Below are 16822 nucleotides of genomic sequence, written 5' to 3'. Positions count from 1 at the left end.
ACATACTTCAAAATAATAAGAGCCATCTATGAAAAATCCACAGGCAACATCATACTGAATAGGCAAAAGCTAGAATCATTCCCCTTGAGAACTGCAACAATACAAAGATGTTCTCTCTCAACACTCCTATTCAACACAGTACTGGAAGTCCTGGCCAGAGCAATAGGGCAAGAGAAAGAAATAAAATGCATCCAAATAGGAAGAGAGAAAGCCAAAATATCCCTGTTTGTAGACAATGTGATTACCTACATAGAAAACCCCATAGCCTCTGCCCAAAGGCTCCTAGATTTGATAAACATTTCAGCAAAGTTTCAGTACACAAAATCAATGTACAAAAATCGGTAGCATTTCACACACCAACAACATCCCAGCTGATAGCCAAATCAAGAACGCAATTTCATTCACAATAGCCACGAAAACAATAAAACGCCTAGGAACACAGCTAACCAGGGAGGTGCAAGATGACTACAATGAGAATTACAAAATACTGCTTGAAGAAATCAGAGGTGACACAAACAAATGGGAAAACATTCCATGCTTATGTATAGGAAGAATCAATATTGTTTAAACAGCCATACTGCCCAAAGCAATTTACAGATTCAATGCTATTCCTACCAAAATACCAATGACATTCTTCATAGAATTAGGAAAAAAACATTTTCTAAAATTTATACAGAATCAAAAAAGAGATTGAATAGCCAAGGAAATCCTAAGTAAAAACAACAAAGTGAAGGCATCACAATACTCAATTTCAAACTACACTACAAGGTGACACTAATGAAAACAGCAAGATGCTGGTACAAAAACAGACACATAGACCAAAAGTTTAAAGTTTTTCATTGAAAAGGAAAATGATATAGGTAAGAAACTTGAATCAAATAATATAACTGCATTAGAGAAGGAATTAATCAAGCTAAAATAAAATCTTTTAGATTTTTATTCTATATTGATTTAAAATTTAGTTTGTTGAAAGTCATGATATTAACAATATTATAGCATCAGATGATTATAACACATGAATAAGTGAAATGAATAACAGCAAAGCCATAAGGAATGGGCGGGAGGAATTGGGAATATAAGCTACCTGCACTGCATATAAAGCAGTAGAGTGTTATTTGAATGTAGAGTCAGAGAAGTTTAAAATGTAAACTTTAAACTCCAGGAACTCTGATAAATTTTTTTAAAGTAAAATTGATGTGCTAAAAAAAGAGTTAAAAAGGAATCTTATGAAATGCTCAATGAAAACAAGAGATAACCAGAATAGAGGAAAAACTGATAAAAAAAATTGCAATGACTAAAAAATATTTGCAAACAATGGTAGATATTAGTCCAACTATATAAATAATTTAGTGTTAAGGGTCTAAATACGCCAATTAAAAAAGATTACTAGCGTGGATCAAAATAAAATAAGACCCACCTATATGTTCTCTACAAGATATTCAATTTAAATATAAAGATTCAAATATGTTAAATAATGCAGAAATAGATATTATACTTCGTTAGTTCGCTTGAGATGCTATAAAAAGTACTGTAGATAGATTGACTTATACAATATTTATTTTCTCACAGCCCTGAAGGCTGGGACCTCCAAGACTAAGGTGCCAATATATTTAATTCTTGGTGAGGGCCTTTTTTCTGGCAGATTAGTTAATAAAGCACAAATAAGGTCTCTATGAAAGAGGCATAAAACATAGATTTAGGTCCTGCAAACTTGCTGAAATGCCTGAGTGCATTAAGCAATGGGAAGCAAATAGCTATGACTCACCTTTGTTTTTTTTCTACCTAATCCCAAATTCGAGAATATAATTATATGGCACTTCAGCATACCATAAATATTGAACCAGAGGATTTTTGCCTCTGACCATATGTCATTTAATATACTACTTATTCAACACAAAATAGTTTCAATTTGACCTTTAATATAAATTATAGAGATTACAATAAAGTTTGAGTCTACACTATACTACCATTTGAAAAGGTCCTTGTAAAGTTGCCAGTAGACATCTATAACTCATCTATAAAGTTCTTTTGCACACCTTTTTGGAAGAGTAGTAAGAGTAAAGATAGTATAAGGCAATTAAGAATGATGAATAATCATATTTCAAATAAGAAAACGTTAACTCTACTGAATCCATGATTTATTATCTATACTGGAAGAACATTCAATCAACATCAGGATATTTACATTTCTTAATCAAGTTAACTTTTTTTAAAACAAACAAAAAGAATATAAATATTGTAGAATCACCACTAATGAAATAAATTTGTGGGAAAGTCATATTATTTTAATCAGGTATTTGCAAAGTCTCAATTTCTAATGAAAGTGCCAAATAAAAATTGACTAAGAAACATTTTTCAGTGATATTTTGTAAGGGTTGTATTTTTTCTCCTTTATGGATAATATTTGTAATTATTCACAGTACCATGTCTACTAAATTAAGTAAAAATTTAATAGGATTTGACAGATGTATGGATGAACTCCTTGAACTTTACTGATTTACTGGGCACTAAACCACGTATAGCTTGAAAGAATATAGTCTTTCATGAGTCACAGGCCTAATTATTGAGTTTTAATTTTTTTTTTAATTTTAAGCAGATAGCCTCACTATTTTTCTCAATTTGGCAAAACTAAATTTACCTAGTGCCTAAAATCATAGATTCACTGATCCTAGATTATTTAATCTTCAAACTATTCAATATTCCTCGAAAATAAGGTATTTGATTACTCTAAAAACCAGGATTTAATCTTTGTTAAAAATATGGGGATATTATTCTTGATAGATTATATGCATGAATCTTATGTTTTGAAAAAAATCAAATCTGTGTAGCTGTTAATTTTCTTAATATAAAGCTATAGGACAAACAATGTCCATTTATGGGAAGATCTAAAGTTGACTTATGGGTAAGCTGGTATTGGATGTGCTACGTAGCTCTCTAGTTAACCTGCAACGTTTATATATATGCATACAAATATATACACATGTATATATATATATATATGTATACACTTGTATATACACACATATATATGTATACACTTGTATATATACACACACATATATATACTTGTATATATAATTTCATACTGTGTAGTTAATATATAAATATATGCATAAACTTCCTATATATGTATATACATATGAGATGCACAATACAGAGTTAACTAATCTGCCATCAGAGGCTGCTACAATTCATAGATGGAAGAGAAACAAGTTTAATCAAGGTCACACCAGGATTAGCTCTAGCTCTGTGAGAGAGTGCCAGGGGATGTTTAATACCCACACATACCAGACAAGACCTTGGTTTTTACGGTCTCACCTGAAAGACCCTCACATACTCTACTCTATAATTAATTTACCTCAGAAAGGGTGAAGGTTAGTACAGCTGGGATTTTAAAGGAAGTTTTAAATTCTTCAATTACAACACATAGACGAACTAAGTATGTTGTAGTTTACACTCATTTTTAAGCCATAATCATAAACCTTATAAAAGTAATTATAAATGTAATTCACCTTTTTTCTTGCATTGTTTTCATTGCTTTCCCTCCCTTCCTTATTTCTTCCCTCTCTTTTTTCCCCTTTTTTTCTTTCTCCTTTCTCTTTCTTCCTTCACTCCCTCCTTCCTTCCCCCTTTTCTCCTTCCCTCCTCCCTTCCTTCCTTTCTTCTTCCTTCCCTTCCTCCCTTCTTCCTTCCCTCCTCCCTGTCTTCTCTTTCTTGCTTTCTTTTCAATTAGACCTCAATGAATATAACAAGTTAATATTTTCTGGAATCAAAGTTTACCCTTATGGTTCAAGTTGGGAGAACATATTAACCCTTGGTATATTCTGAACTTAGCACCTATAACTGGATTTGACATAGAAAAGCAAAACATTTATTAGCTCATTAGCTAAACTAATATATCCATTTCTCAGGGGAAAGAAACTAAGGTTAAAGCTGTGAGAAAGTGTCCCAAGGCTATTTCTGAATTTTGCTACTCCTATAATCTGTTCTAGTGACTTGGCACATATCCAAAAATATAATGAATAAAGATATGATACTTGTTCTGTATGCCTCATTCTGAGTTATTTGGTTTACTTTGGCAGAACGTTCTTTTATATATTTCTATATAATATGTTTTAGGAGAAAGTGCTTAAGAGTTTTTTTTTAACTTATATTTTAAGCTTTTTAAATACTTGGGTTCAAGTAATATTTACAGTACCTACTTTTACCTTCAAGTTCTGCGCACCAAACTCACCAAACAAGCAGAATGAAGTAGAAATACCATCATTTTGGAGACATTCTTATCATGATGACCAAGTAAATAAAATATGAATTATAAAATTATCCTCTTACAGATCCACAATCGAAATACAAACATGAAGAAATTCTCCCTGCAGAAGATGCTGTGAATCATAATCAGTATTTCCTTTGAACATATACATTCTACTTTTTCCATTGAAATCACAGGCTACATCATTGAGACTGTGCTTATACTACACTAAAATTTCCAGCACATTGAGAAAATGTGGCAATTTTCTGAATATTAATGTTACGTGATGATGGGTACAGAGATGTTCACCACATCTCTGATACCAAATAGTTTCTGCATAGTTGAAAGTCTATGAATATTGATATTTAAGTATTGCCAGAACATACCAACATGACATTAGATTGTTTTACGTATTTATTACAAATAACAAATATTCTTAGCCATATTACCTGGTGTGAGTGATAATATTGAGGGAATTTTGAAAAATATTGTGAAATTTAGATGTTTGTTCTCTGGATGTGTTTGTAGTGACTTTTATGAGCACGAAAACAGCACTTCTGACTAGCAGGTTACTCCAAACAATCTCATTTACTCCACGGGGTTATTCATGAGGTTATTCATGTCTGCATTCAACAAACTTCCACAAGAGGTTGCCAAATGCATATCACTTAGGTAGATGCTGAGGAGGCAGCTGATTTGATCCTTACCTTCTCATAGTCTGGCAGGCACAGTAGACATTAATATGTACTGAGACATGCTACATGGGAGAAGTTATACAACAGGGTCATAAACAAGGAAACCTAATTCTTCTGGGGAAGGAATGCTTCTCAGATAAATTATGTTTATAGGATTTGAGATTTATGGGCTTTGAAGGATAGGTAGATATTAGTTTGGTGATAATTTCCTTATGGGGCAAGTGTTCAAGACAGAACTAAGTATACATGCAATAGTGCAGAGGTGAGAGAGAGCATGGTTCTCTAGAAAAATGTGCAAGATAGAAGATGTGAGTAGAGCATAGAGGGTGAAGGAAAAATCAGTTTCATCTGTGACTGTCCAAGGAAGAAAAGCCATGTTATTCATGGCCTTATAGGTCAGTGCAAACTTTAAGACTTTACCAAAGAGACATTGGAAGCCACAGTTAAGTTTCAGCCATTGGAGTGGCAGGACCTGTTGTGTACTGTTAGGAAATTACAATAGGAAACGAATATTTTCCAAACCCAGAAAACCTCTCCACAAAGTAGAAAACTTTCCCCGAATAGGCAATCTGTTAAAAGATTGCAGAGAGAAAATATCACCCTTTTATATAGCCAAGCAGATACAAATCATTACATACATGTTCTCAAGATAAACTAGTCCTCAAATAAAGGGATTTGACAGCACCATTTATCACTCATAGCTTTTCCTAAATTTATTAGGTAATTAGGGTTACCATCTATGGTATCTAATTGGCTTATCCAAAGGAAAAATAGACTTCTCATATCTTTATGACAGGCGGTAGTTTTGGAGCAAGGCCTCAGCCCATTAGGCTCTGATCCTACCACATAAACAAGAGAGAGAGGCGCTGTCTTCCCTGAGCAGTCTTTTCCTTTCAAAGACACAGAGGTCCTCAAGGGCTTTAAGAAAGACTTTCCTGGTTTGCTTAACTGACAAGAGGCTTATTTAGCATTTAAAAAGATTTGCATACCTTTCAAAGAGACAGGGAAATAACAGAATTACAAGTTTTCTAAAGTAAATGCACTAAAGAAGGGAGGGGGAAGAAATCCCTTTCTTTATATTCAACAGAGAGAATTAAGCCCCCTTTTAAATTTGCTTTTGTCTTTAACAGATTTTTTTTTCTATTTTTAACATTCCTTTTTTGTTTTTTACTGAGCTATAAATCTCATTGTCTATTTCTGTATCAATACCACAGTCTCCAGATTTCTCTACTTTTTGAGAAAGTCTTAAAATCAGGTAGCAAATTTCTTCACATTCACTCCTCTATTTTTCTTTTCTTTGTTTTCTATTTTTTTGTTTTGTTTTGCTTTTTAGAGACGAGATCTTTCTGTGTTGCTCAGGCTGTCCTGGAACTCCTGGGCTCATGTGAATTCTCCCAGTACAGCCTCCCAAGTAGCTGGGATGATAGACACGCGCTACGCTCTGAATTTGTTCACATTTTTAAAGGTTGTTTGTACTTTTCTAGGTCCTTTTCTTTTCTCTGTTTTGTAATATGCTTATCAATTTCTTAAAACAAAAATGCCCACTGGGATTTTGATTGGATTTGCGTTGAAACTAATTAATTTGGAAAGTATAGTTAATCTAACAACATTAAGTCATCAATCGTAACGATAATATGTTTTCATTTATTTGCCTTCTTTAATTCTTTTAACAATACTTCTTAGTTTTCCATGTATCTACCATGCATGTTACACATTGTATATATTTTGAGGCTAGTGTAAATAATATATTTATTATATTTTTATGTGCTTATTACCATCAGATAGATGCACAATCACTTATTTTGTTGATCATGCAATCAGCAATATTATCCATTTATTTTTTATTGCTAATAATTTTTCAGGATTCTCTACAAACACAAGGATGTTGTCTGCAAATAAAGACAGTTTTACTCTTCCTTTTCAATCTTTCTGACTTTCTTTTGTTCCTCTTCCTTGAAAGAGTCAAGGTTTTCAGCATCAAATTGACTAGAACTATTTAAAGTGGATGAGGTAGGCAATGTACATGAGCCCACAACAATTATGGAAGCACTCGATTTTCTCAGGTGCAGATCCTGTACTTATAAGACTCTAATGGGGAGGACCCCCTTGAGAGGGAGGAACTTGTTATCTAGTCATGATAGGATCATTTTTTAGGAGCTTATTCTTCTATACCAGAAGTACAGTAATCTCTACAAGTGAATATTAATTCTTCCTGTTGTTTAAAAGAAAAAAATAACTTTAGGAAGTTTTAGTTGTAAAATGATTATTACTTTAGTCAGTTTGTATCAGGTTTGTATAAAATTATAATCACGTCAAATTTTCTGAGGAGGCCTCCATATTTTACATCTAAATTTATTTATGCTACTAAGAGAATTAGGATTATATTATTTTCTCATGTTTAATGCATAGCTCAGACTGTCATGTGTTAACGGCTGGAAAAAAAAAACTTTGGAATCTTCTTTTTTTTTTGAGACGGAGTCTCGCCCTGTGGCCCAGGCTGGAGTGCAGTGGCGCCATCTCAGCTCACTGCAAGCTCCGCCTCCCGGGTTCACGCCATTCTCCTGCCTCAGCCTCCCGAGTAGCTGGGACTACAGGCGCCCGCTACCACGCCCGGCTAATTTTTTGTATTTTTAGTGGAAATGGGGTTTCACCGTGTTAGCCAGGATGGTTTCGATCTCCTGACCTCGTGATCTGCCCATCTCGGCCTCCCAAAGTGCTGGGATTACAGGCATGAGCCACCGGGCCCGGCCGGAATCTTCTAAAACTTTTTTTAAACTGAAAAAAAAGACTATTTGCTGACTTTTTCTTATTCTAAGCACTACACTAGTTGCTTCATATATATTGTTTCATTTAAGCCTTCCAATAACAATGCAAATTAGATATTCTTAATCTCCATTTTACAAGTGAAGAAACTGAATCTAAAAAAAAATTAATTTATCTACAACTCTATAGTGAGTTACTGGTGGAACCAATCCTTGAGATCAGGTATTTATAATAATAATAATTATTATTATATTGTATTTTGTTCGCTGTTGTATCCCAAAGCCTAGAGTAGTGTCTGGCAAGTAAACAATGAGCAATTAATTAACATTTGTTACATGGATAAAATAACTTTTATGCTCAGTTTATTTTTAATTTCTATTGTTCCTTGTGTTTGCTGGTAAATGTGAATATCTAATTATGCATTATATGTGAATATAATTGCCATATTTTGAAATTATATTTGAATAAAATTTATTTCTTTACAATAAGGAGACATTAGGGAAGACTCAGAACTATTCTTTAGACTTGCCTGTCTCATAAGGTCATTTGGAGGCTGTGGTGTGCTGACCTTCAGTGTATGTTAAGCCAGGGCAAAAGTCCTAGTCATAAAGCTTGAACCATGATAAAGAAAATGAGTATCTTAGTAGGTAAACATTTTGTCAGGTTGTGAGTCATACTCACAATGCAAGACCATTAGCGTACTAGAATGTCTGTCCACAGGCAACAGATTATGGACAAGAGTTTCAGACTCAAATGAGGACAACTGGGTCAAATTAAATCAGATTCTAAGAATAGAGAGTAAAGGAGAATCTAGTATAAAAATTATAAATCTATATGCAAGTATAGAAAAAGTGCTATATCCTGGGGAACAAAAATGAAACAAATGAGCAGCAGTTCATATATCCTGGTTAAGCCTAGCAGAGACAGGAGCCACATTTTCTTGAGTGAAGGTATTGATAAAGTACTCAATGCTTTAAGTCAAGATAAATCTTGCAACTGGGAGAAGACTGAGTCTACAGAATTGGGAGTTACTGGGTTTTTTGAAAATAACTAAGTGAGTATCATCAGAAATATCTTAGGACAGCTATTCAGAGAGTATGTTTTATGTGTAGCCTGGGGAAATCCGAGTTTTTCCTAGGCCTGGATTTAGTGTCTCTGAGCTCTATTGAAATATGCGGTTGTACAAAATGTATGTCCAGCTCTCAGAGAACTTACTGCCTTGTGTGGGAGATAGATATTAATAAAAACAGTATCATAATCATGAATGTGTTACATAAGGCTTACAGCCCGAAGTAAGTGCTCTGAAGCAAAGCAACAGGCTTATGAGAATGTGTAAGAAACCCTATGACCTATACTAGGAGTATGGGGAGGTTTTCCTCAGAAAACAGAAGTTCAGTTAATACTGAAGCCATGGGTGACCATATTACTCAGGATGTATATAGAGTAAAAAGAAAAGAAAATGAAACAAAACATAATTTAATCTTAAAGAATGCCATCTTTTGCCTTAGAAAATAAAGAAGAAGCAGACAGACAGGTAGATATAGCATAGGAATCTCTCCATGCAAATCAGGAAAGATAATATTTTCTAAAAATTCTGCTCCTGTGAATTTTCCACTAGAGTTGTTCTCAACATAGACAGGGAGTGGTGATTTTACCCTCTAGAGAAGAAATCTGGCAGTGTCTTGAAGCATCTTTTGTAGCTACGACTAGGGAGGGTGCTCCTCGCGTTTAGTGGGGAGAGGCCAGGGATGCTGCTGAATATCTTGTAACGCAAAGAAAAGCCTCCCACAATGAACATCCACCCCAAATGTTAGTGGTGCTAAGCTTGAAAGCAAGCACTAGTGTGAGTGCAAAGATGATAGAGTAGCTACAGACTGAATGAACTGAGAGGAAGTCACAGGGATTCTGTGAGCATTGTCTGAGCACTCCTGGGAGTCCTGATACCAAGAGCCGCTTATAAGAGAAGCAGCTTATAAGAGTTTTGGTAAGAGAATGTAAGCCAGAAGTTATTAACAGAATAAGAGCTGCCACTGATGGAAGCAGTTATAGGCAGCTACTGCTGCCAATAGGAGTGGAGATATAAGGCCTGAGGGTATCTTAAGAAGGGAAAAGATACACTGCTGTTAAGACATTCTGGAAACACTGTCTTTTGAAGTTGATGGAGATGAGAATGCTGCTGGACTTAGAAGCCATGAATATTATCCCATCATTTGCTTTGTTGACATTTTATGAAATGTTAGAAATCATTAGATCTATTTACTTACTCCTACTTGAGGTTATCAAATTAAAAAAAAGAATTGTATTAGTCATTCTTAGACTGCTATAAAGAAACATCAGAGTAATTTATAAAGAGAAGAGGTTTCATTGGCTCATGGTTTCACAGGCTGTACAGGAAGCATGACGGGGGAGGCCTCAGGAAACATTCAGTCATGGGAGAAGAGGAAGCAAACACATCTTATGTGGCTGGAGCAGGAGGAAGAGAATGAAGAGGGAGGTGCTGCACACAACCTTTAAACAACTAGATCTTGTGAGAACTCACCATCATGAGAACAGCAAGGGGGAAATATGCCCCCATGATGCAATCACCTCCCAGCAGGTCCCTCCTCCAGCATCCGGGATTACAGTTCAACTTTACATTCCAGCAGGGACACAAATCCAAACCGTATCAAATTGGTGTGAAAGGCCTTGAAATTTCAGAACAAAACTTTAACTTGATTCTAGAGTGAGAAAACATTCCAAAGAAGGTTCAATGAATTGATTTATTCTTTACTTATTAAGTGCATCATATTGTGTCCGGAATTGATGGGTTCTTGGTCTCACTGACTTCAAGAATGATGCCGCAAACCCTCACGGTGAGTGTTACAGTTCTTAACACGGTGAGTGTTACAGTTCTTAAAGACGGCGTGTCCGGAGTTTATTCCTTCTGATGTTTGGATGTGTTCGGAGTTTCTTCCTTCTGGTGGGTTTGTGGTCTCGCTGGCTCAGGAGTGAAGCTGTAGACCTTAGCAGTGAGTGTTACAGCTCTTAAGGCGGCGCGTCTGGAGTTGTTCGTTCCTCCTGGTGGGCTCGTGGTCTCACTGGCTTCAGGAGTGAAGCTGCAGACCTTGGAAGTGAGTGTTACAGCTCATAAAGGCAGTCTGGACCCAAAGAGTGAGCGGTAGCAAGATTTATTGAAAAGAGCGAAAGAACAAACCTTCCACAGTGTGGAAGGGGACGCCAGCGGGTTGCAACTCCTGGCTCCGGCAGCCTGCTTTTATTCTCTTATCTGGCCCCACCCACATCCTGCTGATTGGTAGAGCCCAGTGGTCTGTTTTGACAGGGCACTAATTGGTGCGTTTACAATCCCTGAGCTAGACACAAAGGTTCTCCACCTCCCCACCAGATTAGCTAGATACAGAGCGTCCACACAAAGGTTCTCCAAGGCCCCACCAGAGTAGCTGGATACAGAGTGTTGATTGGTGCATTCACAAACCCTGAGCTAGACACAGGGTGCTGATTGGTGTGTTTACAAACCTTGAGCTAGACACAAAGGTTCTCCCACCAGACTCAGGAGCCCAGCTGGCTTCACCCAGTGGATCCCGCACCGGGGCTGCAGATGGAGCTGCCTGCCAGTCCTGCGCCATGGCGCCCGCACTCCTCAGCCCTTGGGTGGTCGATGGGACTGGGCGCCGTGGAGCGGGGGTGGCGCTCGTCGAGGAGGCTCGGGCGGCACAGGAGCCCACGGAGGTGGTGGGAGGTTCAGGCATGGCGGGCTGCAGGTCCCAAGCCCTGCCCCGCGGGAAGGCAGCTAAGGCCCGGTGAGAAATCGAGCGCAGCGCCGGTGGGCGGGCACTGCTGGGGGACCCAGTACACCCTCCGCAGCCGCTGGCCCGGGTGCTAAGCCCCTCATTCCCCGGGGCCGGCAGGGCCAGCCGGCTGCTCCGAGTGCAGGGCCCGCCAAGCCCACGCCCACCCGGAACTCCAGCTGGCCCGCGAGCGCCGCACGCAGCCCCGGTTCCCGCTCGCGCCTCTCCCTCCACACCTCCCTGCAAGCTGAGGGAGCGAGCTCCGGCCTTGGCCAGCCCAGAAAGGGGGTCCCATAGTGCAGCGGTGGGCTGAAGGGTTCCTCAAATGCCGCCAAAGTGGGAGCCCAGGCAGAGGAGGTGCCGAGAGCGAGAGAGGGCTGTGAGGACTGCCGGCACGCTGTCACCTCTGAATATGTTTACGTGTTCTAGGTGTTGAGGTTTCAACAATCGGCAGTCTTGACAATGGCCTTCTCGTCCTGAATCATATATTTCAGTTGGGAAGCAAGAGATAGAAGCAAAGGAAATTAATAGGCAAGATAACTTTAGAACATGGTAAGTTCTATGGACACAATGAAATTGGGAAGTGGTATGAGGCAGTCCTTGATTAGTTTAGCGTATATATCTCTCCAGTCACTTTCTAAATATTTACCTGATCTCACTGCCATTTGGATTAAGACCAAAGTGCTGGGAAAGATCTAGCTGTGGCATCCTGTAGTGACAGAGCCTTCCAAATTATGGCTAGAACAAGGAACAGAAAGAAGTCTCAAGTGCCTGGATTGTATTTGGAGGATGGGAATAAGGTAGTTGTAGTAAGAAAGACCACCTCGTGGAAGGCTTGAAAGCCATGGAAAGGAGATTGAATTTAATTCTGAAGGCTTAAGAGATAACCAGAAGGTTTTATGCAGTGGAGTAATATGACCTAAGATATATTTTAGAAGGCCATTTTGGTCCAGTATAAGAACAGTGGAAGTTGAATGATAAAACTAGTGTCATGACTGTGGGAATGGAGAAAAATAAAGAGTTCACAGACTTTGCTATGGAATGCAAAAGAAAGATATTATACATGAGAATTTTGCTTGGGTGTCATTGTTGGGGCATTTTAATAAATTTTAATAACTAGTGAATCATAGTACATTTACTAAGACTAATGATTTGGGAAAGAGTCGTATTTTGATATGCTAGGTTGTAGCTGCATAGAAAACATCCAATAAAGTTAGCAAGTCACTATTGCACTATATCATCTAAATTTCAGGGAATTTCCAGGTATCAAGCTGTTGATTTGGTAGTGAATGGTCTATAAAGTAATGCGATTACATAAAATCTCTGAGAGATATTGCTCCTAGAGACAGACAGAATGTGAGGCCAAAATCTGAGCTCTGGATCATTCTAGCATTTAGGAATCAAAGAGTAAAGCAATTAGGAGGAGCAAGTAGTAAAGCAACTAGGAGTCAAAGAGTAAAGCAACTACAAGGAGACCTAGAAGGAGCAGTTACTGAGGTAGGAGGAGAATCATGAGAACATACCACATGGAAACCAAGGGACAATAGTGTGCGCAGGTAGAAGCAGTAATAGGAAGGAGTGCTTCTGTGGGTCTGACTTGCCCAGGACAGGGAAGTGGAAATAGGAATTGAGAGGAGGCGGGTTATGGATTTTTTAAGACTGACTGTTATGGACTCATGGAGACCACTCCAGCCCAGCATGGATTAAGAAGACTAAAGAAAGTAAGGAAGTATAATCAGCAAATGCTCACAGCCTGTGAGGAGTTTTGCTGTAAAGGGAAACAAAGAAAATGAATGAAATCTAGAGTAAAATCTAAAACTAAGAGAAATTTTATAATAGTATATATAAATTTATATTTATAATTTTATTATATATAAATTTTATGCATAAATTTATATTTTATATATAATAGTATATATACACTTATAATTTATATATTTGTATATAAATGTATATGTACACATTTGTTGTATTTATATATATTTTACATTGTATACATAAATACATTGTATTTATGTATACATTGTATACATAAATACTATATATAGTATTTCTATATACTTATATGTATTTATATGTATGTACAATATGTATATAGTATTTATATATTTATATGTATTTACATATATAAATGTGTATATATAGTACTATATAAATAAATGTAACAATATACAATGGTTACTTGATATTTTCATTTGGATATTTGATTAATTGCTTAAACCTAGCATGCCAAAAGATGACTGTTTCATTTTCCTCCCCAAGTACATTTCTCTCTAGTCTTTTACCTACCTTCACATTAGTAAACTTAGTAAAATAATTACCATTTCTAGCTTTTAAATCTTTAAAATTGTGTATTAAAGAATGTTTTATAATTTTGTTTTATGATCTACCCCCTTCCTCCTTCCCTTTTAATCTCTATATATACTTAATTTTATGAATTAAACATGTAATTTTATAAGATATATATATGTGTGTATATATAGACACATATACAGAGTGTCTTTATATATTCTATATATAAAGAGATTATACATGAGAATTTGGCTTACGTGAAAATTGGTAAGATCAAGGATTAGAAAGTTTCTCTGGAGCTCTGGAGTGGTGAAGTGTGAGTAATTGAGTTGGTGAGCTAGAAAATTATACTTTTGATTATACGTTTGAATTGGGGATGAAGGTATTGGTTATGAAGATCTAGGTGAAACTCATGGGAGTAGGTAATTGAAGAAAGTAGAGAAAAAACATTTTAGAGATGAGGATGAAATGGAACTACACAACATGTTGAATAGATCATACAAGTTTGCTGAAGTTATTAGGAATGATGGCAAAAGTGGTGAAGGGGAATCTAGTTATTCAATAAATAAGGAAGTAATCAGTTGATTGGTAGCTAAAAGTAATGAATGAAAATATTAGGGTGCAAACTAGGTCATGAGCTTCAAAAATATCTCTAGTGTTTGGAGAAGGGAGGATTGGAAATGTTTAAGACATATCTGTTATTTCATATTTAATACTTATGAGTATTGATTAATTTGTTAGTATCAATGCAGCATTAAAATTCTCATTCATATTACCCATTTTAAATGGATTTTTAAATAAATATTGACAGAAAAAGTTTAAGAACAATATCACTGACAGCAGCTAAAAAGTTTGTGAAAAGAGAGAAGAGGTTATTTTAAATTTTTGGTAAAATACTGTTTTTGAACATGTACTACCTCATAAGACCATACAGTTCTTTTTAAAATACAAATGCTTTTATCATTGTTGGAGCAAATGAATTGACAAATTACTGAGTTTTGGACTATCTGGAATTGTTTTGGAAATTTATCTCTGAGGCTAAATAGTGTGGCACCATAATTATTGAGTTTAGATGAGGGAAAGGAAGCAAGGACACCCTTGGATAAATGAAATGTCAAAGCAGGGTTGAAGGCAATAGTCATGCCTAGCATGGAGGAAATCCTTAATGACACTTTTTACGGAGTTCAAAAAAATCATTGCAATTCCCTTTAACTGACGTGAATAAGAGTAATCTGTCAGCAAGAACACTTAAGGCTACCCAACTAAATTGGTTTGAGGCATCCTGCAGGAAACCAAATCTAATCTAATCAATAATACTGACACACCAAAGAGAGGTACGTAGGAGCAATTTTAAAAATGAGGAATAATATAAATTTTAAAATGTCAGGTTTTTTTCCCTTTTAAGCTCCTGAGAACTAAAATTTAAAGTAATATTTATGTAGTTTAATGTTCTCTCCAGTTACAGAAAAACCGCTATTTTGCTGTTGTTTCCACTTGAGAGATAATTGGCTTAAGATTGAATTATACATATATGCATTCCTGAATATCTGCAGGTATATATATATATATATATATATATATATATATACATATATATATTTCTCTACTAATATATATGTGTGTCTTTGTATGTGTACATGTATTATAGTATAACACACATTATTATGTACATAACACATATACATACAATAATACATATTATTAATACATAAGTATTATTACAATATAACATACAGTTTTACCTTGATAAATAAGAGTATTTTATTACGGCCTTTTTTTTACTTCAAGTTATGTTTTGCTTTTTTTACTTTAAATAATGTTTTTCTTTTTGCTGCATAGTTATGTTTTAATCCCACCTACAAACATTAGCTAATCAGAACTTCAGTAATTACCAAGCATGGAAAATTCTTCTTATCTTTTACTGACTCATCTGCTTTCAGCGACCTCACCTCAAACTTACAAATGTCTCTAATTAGGCTATTTGCCCAACATTTTCACATTTTAATTTTATGATTGTCCTTGAAGAAATTGTTCTGGGATCCCACCAATACTAGTAATTATAGCTCCATTATGCCTCTTACTTAGGAGATATTTAGACTTTGATCAATGTATTCATTACACTTATTGATTGATAATTATAATGCATTACTTGCCGACTTTCCTGCCTCCCTCATTAATTGTCTTGCCACAGTCCAGAAACATAGTTGCTAGACACTTGACATACATTTTGCCAGAACATTTTACTTTGCTTTTACACTTACTTGGTACTTAATTGTTCACTTCCCTTATTACAAGCCCATTTATTATTTATTGTAGCTTTCTGGCGCTACTCATAGGAATCCAAGCAGCCTTCACCATTCTTATGTTCCCCACCCACCTCTTAGCTATGCTTCTCTAAACTTGCTATTTCCAGAATGTTATAAAAGAAACTCAGCATAACTTATCTATAATTACTCTAGGATTTATGATTTATTTAGATTTTATTTTTAAAGTGTTAACTAAAACCTTAAATATGTTAAAACCTGTGGATATTACTATCTGTATTTGAAGAAGGTAGATTTAAATACACTATCACTTCTTTTTGAGTCTTGCTCTGTTGCCCAGGCTGGAGTGCAATGGTGCAATCTCGGCTCACCATGACCTCCACCTCCCAGGTTCAAGGGATTCTCCTGCCTCAGCCTTCTGGGTAGCTGGGATTACAGGCATACACCACCATGCCTGGCTAATTTTGCATTTTTAGTAGAGACGGGGTTTCTCCATGTTGGTCAGTCTGGTCTCAAACTCCTGACCTCAGGTGATCCAGCTGCCTCGGCCTCCCAAAGTGCTGGGATTCAGGTGTGAGCCACCACACCCAGCCACTATCACTTAATAATGTAACAATACAAGTTGAGGAAGTGGTAAGATTCAAGACATTCATTAGTGTACAAATGTGTTTTAATTACATATTTTGGCAAGTAATACATTATTTTTATTTAATCATCTTACTTCATTATTTAAACTACCTTAAATTATTTTCTACATCTAGACAGAGCAGCTTA

This window comes from Pan paniscus, chromosome 17, assembly GCF_029289425.2.
Source record: "Pan paniscus chromosome 17, NHGRI_mPanPan1-v2.0_pri, whole genome shotgun sequence".
NCBI lineage: Eukaryota > Metazoa > Chordata > Mammalia > Primates > Hominidae > Pan > Pan paniscus.
The sequence above is the reverse complement of the archived record's forward strand: the minus strand, read 5'-3'. Positions refer to the sequence as shown.